This window comes from Lactuca virosa, chromosome 2 (assembly GCF_052849685.1).
Source record: "Lactuca virosa cultivar CGN04683 chromosome 2, Lactuca_virosa_CGN04683_v6, whole genome shotgun sequence".
Taxonomy (NCBI): domain Eukaryota; kingdom Viridiplantae; phylum Streptophyta; class Magnoliopsida; order Asterales; family Asteraceae; genus Lactuca; species Lactuca virosa.
The window spans coordinates 81,988,430-81,996,143 of record NC_136427.1 but is presented as its reverse complement, the minus strand read 5'-3'; the positions used below and the strand labels follow the sequence as shown (position 1 = coordinate 81,996,143).

The 7,714-nt window shown below is 33.2% G+C and overlaps 1 pseudogene across 1 annotated transcript; it reads left to right on the top strand.

The window, feature by feature from the left end:
- The first annotated feature begins 2,266 nt into the window (after window positions 1-2,266).
- On the top strand, window positions 2,267-6,437 carry LOC145157543 (gamma-tubulin complex component 2-like; annotated as a pseudogene). Its single transcript, XR_013737191.1, has 11 exons — window positions 2,267-2,386; window positions 2,469-2,519; window positions 2,604-2,690; window positions 3,287-3,361; window positions 3,439-3,576; window positions 4,195-4,320; window positions 4,430-4,537; window positions 4,861-4,923; window positions 5,235-5,309; window positions 5,941-6,146; window positions 6,269-6,437. The product of XR_013737191.1 is annotated as a gamma-tubulin complex component 2-like (transcript).
- Window positions 6,438-7,714: the final 1,277 nt, after the last annotated feature.

The following is a 7,714-nucleotide window of genomic DNA, read 5'->3' as shown; positions in this document are numbered from 1 at the left end:
TAATTCAATATTATGACTTTTTCATGGAGAAGTGTAACACCGTAAAATTTTCAAACAAATTTTTCGTTTTAAAATCACAGAATTCTCATAACACATTTTACAGAAATTCCAATTATCGAATTAACAGAACACCGACTCCATAATCGTTTGATTAATAAACCAGGATCCTCGAAACGTAACTTTTTCTCTCTCGTGTGTACAATCAAGCCGATGCCTTCCCGCGATCCAAAGAAGTACCTGAAACACATATCACATAACACGGTAAGCACGAAGCTTAGTGAGTTCCCCAAAATACCACACACAGCTCAATAGCCACTCGAGGCTATGACAGTGTAAGACCCTTTGGTCAATGTGTTTCAGTGGGACCCTCCAGTCCCAAAAACTTGGGTGGACCCTCCAGTCCTAACTCGGTAAGCTCAGAATAATGCACAACATAAATCACAAACACATAATGCACAACATGAATCACAAAGACATAATGCACAACATGAATCACAAAACATAAGGCAGAATATCACGATACTCAATGTAAGTACATAAGATCCTCCGGTCACACATAAGTACCACTCTAGGTAACGTATAGTGAGAAAACTCACCTCGTAAGCTAGCAAGTATAATCTCATACACGAAATCTCGAACTAGCCTCCGCTTAACACATAGAATAATTATCTCTAATTAATACTCTACTCGTACTCAAATACACCGAAGGTTGTTCTCCCTCTCTCTCCAATCTCTTGGAATGGTAAAAGACCATTTTACCCCTCCAGGGTCTCCATTACTCATGTTGACCAAACCCTAAAGTCAACAGAAGTCAAACTCGAGTCAATAGTCCATATTTGACCTGACTCGCCGAGTGCACCATGTGACTCGTCGAGTCTCCTCATTTTCCTCAGAAGTCTCGTGGAGGTTGACTCAGTTCGTCGAGTTGACTCCCAAGTAGCCGAGTTATTGCATGGCCGTGAACATCGGGACAAACCCTAACTGACTCGTCGAGTCAGCTCATGGACTCGACGAGTTTACTTAACCCAATTTCTCATTCAGACGTCTAAGGTCAGATCTACCACACTAGACTCTAGATCTTTTCCTTAAAGGCACAAGAGCTGCGTAAAGTCTCGACCTTTACGCTCATACATGGCATATATGCCCATAAATGCCAAAACAAAGTTTTACAAAGGGTTGGATGCTCAAAGTCTAGTCTCTAGCTCACTAAAGTTCAGGTCCTTGGGCTCTCAAGACCCTCCACACTTCAGATCTGAGGTTTCAACCTCAAATCATACACAAAAGGCTCAATGACTTTAAACAATGGAAGAAAACCCTAGAAAACCCTCATATCAATATCTCCATAGAAGATGAGCAAGTCAACATCTTTACCTCAAGAAAACTCTGCTGAATCTGAAGATCCAAAGTCTCCTCTTGCTCCAACCTCAATACTCTTCACTTCTCCTTCAAAGAATGCACCATCAACCACCAATTTAGCTCTTCTCTCACTCTCTCGCTCTAATGGCGATTAGGGTTTTCTCTCAGGGTTGAAGAATGGATGATGAGCCGCAAATGAAGCTATAAATGTCTTTAAATAGGTCCCAAACCCAGAAATTTAGGGTTTCTCCACCCAGCGTCTACTTGGCGAGTCGGCATACAGACTCGTCGAGTCAGCTCATTAACTCGCGTGACTAATCTCGACTCTACTCGACGAGTTGAGGCACCAACTTATCGAGTCACCCAGGCAAACTCATTATTCACATATAAAAATGTTATACCTCAAAGTCAGGATGTTACAATTCTCCCCCACTTGAATTAGATTTCGCCCTCGAAATCGCCCTTAGCATCACATAGATCCAAACCGAATAGCCTGATAAGCACCACCAAAAAGAATCTCATACCATACAACAATCTTCCTCAAAAGACATCTGCCCCAAAACAGGACTTCTAATCCCGAAAAATACCATGAACCTTCGAACTTTTTCCAAATAAACCCTTGACTTTTTTAGTTTTTCTCAAAAAACCCTCACATTTTACAAGTTTTTTCGGAAAAAAAAATGACTAAAATGGCCAGATCGGAAAAAAATGCAAGGTCTTTTTTAGGAAAAAAATAAAGTTGAGGTTTAATCCTGAAAAACACAAAATATAAGGTCTTTTATACGAATAAACCATTAAAAAAATCAAACTAGTGGGACCATATTTCTAAAATTGAACAAACCATAGGGACGAAAAATGTAATTTACTCATATTATTATTATTATTAAAGGCTTTTATATGTGATCTATAATTGCCTGCACTGGAGAATTCAAAATTGATGAACTTTGGGTCGAATGATCACTATCTTGAATGCATTAAATCTGCTTATGATTTTGCTAGTGGTGAATTACTAAATCTCATGAAAGACAAGGTGGGGTTATTTTCCTGATGGGTGCATTTTTTAGTTCTTTTAACTATATTTAATGACCAATTATTATTTTGAATGTTAACAGTATGATCTCATTAGAAAGCTGCATTCTATTAAGCATTATCTTCCTTTGGATCAGCTTAAATTTTGATTGTTGTGTTTTTGTAGTTTAAAGTTTTTGAATTGAAATTAATAATTATATTTTATTGAGTTAAAAATACAGGGTGATTTTTTGGTTCATTTTATGGATATTGCACGTGATGAACTTGATAAAACACCAAATGAGATCTCTGTTGAGAAGCTTCAGGTCTTTTTCCATTTACCTCATATTATCTGACTAAAAAAAACCAGAGTATATTTTGGGTAATTAGTGTGATTACACCACTGATAACTTTATTCTTTCCAATCAAACCATAAAAGTTAAGACATTTTCCCAAACTAACCATTCTAATTCTCCAAATTAGCCATTTTTGACCTATTATATCAGGTCAAAATTGTTAAATTGGAAATATGTCTGAAACTTTAATGGTTTTTTTGATTGGAAAAAATAAATAAAGTAGAAATGGTTAGTTAAACTGCAAAGTTGCCCAAAATATAATGTTTTTTCTGTAATTTGCTCTTATTTGTATCATCCATATGTATAGTTAGGGATAGAAGTTATCCATATATAAGAATTATCGTTTCTCACTCTCTTTTTACCCATTAAGTTCCATCTGAGAAAATAAATGACAATTATAAACAGATGACTTATGGAAAAATACTCGATTTCCTGACTTTCTTTCTGCATAAAGAGTTTGATGTTATAAATATAATACACAAATAAATGAAAATGAAAGTACACTGCTATTTTTTTATTTTATTTTGTAAAATTTACTTTTTAATTTATTTGAGTTTAATTTTCAGTCTCTGTTGGACCTTGCACTGCGTTCAACAGCAGCTGCAGCAGATCCTTTGCATGAAGATGTCACATGTTCTGTGGTCAGTTTCATTTATTCCCATTACACTTAACATTCTACTTTCAGAATTAATTAATTAATTTTTTATGCCTTTTTCAGGACATAGGTTCTTTGTTAAAGAGACTGAGCATTCTGAAAGATCTTCAAACAGGTGGTGGTGGTGGTGGTGAGACAGTTGATGTTGTAGAAGAAGAGTACTTGATCACCGGCATGGAAACCTTCTCTGTTAATTACAAGGTAATCACCTTTAACATTTTCTTTCTTTCTTTCATTCAATACAACAAATAGCAACCTACTTTCATTCATTTCTTTATTATTTATTTATAACATCTTAATATCATTTATTCCTATTACAACATTCTACTTTGAAAAAAATCCATTTAGTTATTTATAGCAATGTCATTCAAATACAAATCATTTTCAATATTACAATGTTATAATTGGAATTAGGGTTAATTTCATAAAAGACCTTATATTTTGTGTTTTTTCCGGATTAAACCTCAACTTTATTTTTTCATGAAAAAGACCTCCGGCCCTTTTAGTCATTTTTCTCTAGAAAAAGTTGTATAATGTGAGGTTTTTTTCAGGAAAAACTAAAAAAGTCGAGATTTATTTGGAAACATTTAGAAGGTTGAGTGTTTTTCGGAAAAAAAAAAACGAAGTTAAGGGTTTCTTTTGCAAAAAATGAAAAAATATATCATGAAAAAAATACAGATGAGGTTTAACCCGAAAAAAACACAAAATATATGGTCTTTTATGAGATTAACCCATAAATGAAACTCCTTTACTAATTATCTAATTTTCTATTTTTCTAATTATCAGTTAAATGATAGTAAGTTGTTATTTTTGTTACAGGTTCAATGGCCATTATCTCTTGTGATATCAAGAAAAGCTCTGACAAAATATCAATTAATTTTTCAATTTCTGTTTCATTGCAAACATGTTCACAGACAGCTTTGTGCAGCCTGGCAACTACATCAAGTATGAGACTGAATATCCCTGATATAAATATTTATTATAAAATAAAAATATCTCCTTTTAATTTTACTCTTTATTTTTTTTTGTAATTACACTTTTCTTGTTGTTGTAGGGTGCACGTGCACGTGATATGCATGGAACTGCAATCTCTACATCATCAATACTATGCAAGAATATGCTTAAATTTATAAATAGTCTTCTACATTATCTAACTTTTGAGGTAAAAGTAAAACCATGTTCTTAAGTTTTTAAAATAACAATGTACTTATATTTCCTTACCAATAATAACAGTATCCAGTTATTATCAATAAAACAGTAAGTATGTTATGTAAAAAATAAAGTATATTGCGTAAGTTTCATGCTATAAGTATGTTGTTGTTTATGGGTGAAGAAATATAAATATATTGCTCTTTCCTATTTATTGTATTACTCCAATGTTAATGTGGTTATTTATCTCTTTTTAGTTCTTTTGTCAACCAACAAAGGTGGAAGTGATATTATATTATTATGATTGAATAACATATTCTTTTTATCTTGTTTTAGGTTCTTGAACCAAATTGACATGTTATGCATAATAAACTTAAAAATGAAAAGAGCATAGATGATGTATATGTTGATTTTTATTCCTCTCAACTCTTGGGTTAAAATGCAAGAAATAGCAATGTACTTCTGTTAATTTGTTTATTGTGCTTTGAAAATCTACCCAGTTATAGTAATGTCATCCAAATACAAAGTAATTTTCACTTCTCTAGTTGGGTAAATTGTTAAAAATTTAATGTTCTAATATGAAGAAAAAAAAATGGTACTACAATGCTTGTAAAAGAAATATAGAAAGTACATTGCTATATTTCACAAATAAATGAATGTAAGTTGTTAGTTTTTTCTTATGTGTGGTTCTAATATTTGTATGAAAATAGGTAATTCAATATCATGACTTTTTCATGGAGAAGTGTCTCAAGGAATGTTCACTTCTTTCACCAATCCTCCTCAAGGTTTGCAGCATTCCTATTCATAATGCTCTAAAATTTGCAAATCTAATTTTACAAAATACAATATGGAAAAATGAAGGAGCAATATGCACATTTAATATGATTTCCACTAGGCATTATTTCCTTGCATACATTGTGAAAAAAGAAACATCACATGTAATAGACCTTGTTTCTTGTTTCTTTTTTTTCCCCATTAAGTGTTGTCTGTATAAAGTCTTGTCTGTATAAAGTCTTGTCTAGATTACTAATGTTTAAAAAATATTTTAGAAAATGACAACCCACTTGGGGAAATAGAAGGAAAAGTTAAATGAAAGTCAAATTCATAAAAAGGTTGGTAAAAAAGAAACATTGATATGTAACCTACCACATTAAGGCGTTGTTTCTTTTTTACTTAATGAGGTTATAAGTACTTTTTCATTTTAAAAATTGATGAATATTCTTAAATTTTTTTTGGAATGTAAGGGTAAAATGGTCATTTAGTCAGACATACATCATTATCTGTTCAGTCACTTATACCCATACATGACTTAATGGGGCCCGAAGTCATGTCTCCGTTAGTTAAAAAGGAAATAGTCATATAATATACAAGGTTTGTGTTTGTTCTAATAGTAATGTGTTTTTGGGGTGAATGCAGAAATTTGAGAAACTGAAACTTGTATGCCTTCAGTATGCTTCTGCAACTCGGTGGCTAATGAGCTCCATTGAAGCTCCTGATTCAAACAGTTCCTTTGATGATTTGCATTCATCTTCCTTGGAAAATCTAAAGGTTTTGAAGCTAAGAAAGTCTTCCAAAAAACCAAATTCACCCACAGATGAGTCTACAGTCATCGAATGTGTCCTGTAAGATCTAAAAACTATACCCCCCATATTTCTCTTTTTCTTTCTATGTATGTATGTATGTATGTATGTATGTGTATGTGTATGTATGTATATGTCTGAAGGGATGGAGTGATTTTTGACAGGAAATTTGAGAGGGAGTTCAGTAGTGAGCCGGAGAGTTTAAGACCAATATTGAGCAGCAGGGCACAAGCAGAACCATATTTGACTCATCTTGCACAGTTGATTCTTGGTGTTGGTATGGATCACCACATGTAGATTTTTTTTAGTTGAAGTTTACAGTTTGCTTGTTGATTGTTGATTGTATTGGTTTTATGTATATATATGTTTTGGAATGAAAGTGTTTTTGCTTGCATGATTAACCACTTGTGTAGATTTCGTAGTAGTATAACATGGATCATCTGGATTTGATTTAGCCAAACACAAGTTGTTTGTTGTTATTGAAATGATATGGAGTTTTATGTGATGCTGTTTTTGTTGATTGAAAACCGAATTTTAAAAACCGATCCAATCGAATTTATAATTTGGTTGGTTCAGACTTCAGATTGGATTTGAATTTAATTTGTATTATTCGGATTTGCGTCTTGAAAACCGAAATCAATTGGATTCACTTGGTTCCATCTGAACGTGTAGAATATGACTGGAGTCTGGAAAAACTTTTAATAACTTCTGTTATCCTCAGCCAGGATCAGCCCCAGTACTTTATTCTGTAGCTCACAAGTTCTTTAGATTAACTGCCAGTCCTTGAACTTTAGCTTTATGACCAATACAACCACTAAAAGTAAAACCTGCATTAATAATTAACTTGTAGAAACCTTTCCAAGTTAATAACACAAATAAAATGGACATTTAATCATTGTTAAGAATGCATAACAGGGTAACAGCAAATCATATAGTACAAATCAGTTACAATGGACGAGAGCCATCATGCAATGTATTAGATATATGATGAATCATGAAAGTATATTAAGCACAACTAAAAGTTATGAAATTGGTCGATCAATTGCGATAACTGTAAGTTATAAGTGAGAGAAGAGTTTTGGGATATTTAGTATCAAATTTATAAAATGTTTGGACTTTTACCCATCTTTTGTACTTGTCTCTATACTTGAACAAGACAAATGTTTGGGTACAATTTGGATAGTAAGGGAGGAGAGAGTTTATGATTAAGCAAGAGACAAGAGGAGGAATGATCTGACTGATACAACATATCTATATATACACCAACCAACACACTCAAATAACTAATTAATTAATACTCTTCATTATATAATCTGAGAACAATTGTTTCCCTTGGCGTTCCCTGTCTAATTATTTCTTTATTTAGCCCCTTGCATTTATAGAACTCCAGATGTCGGATGGATGACATGTTGGTTAACCACATGGGTAGTTCTCACATTCCGTATCTATATATGGTTAACGCAGTCAGTGAAGTGAGGTGCTGTATTTCTTCTGGCATTGACTCCCAGTGATCCCAACCATTTAATTCTAACGAGTGAAGGTGGTTCCTTAACTTCTCGATGCCTTGGAGACTTGGGAAAGAATCGAGCACCTTCGAAAACGGACCAACT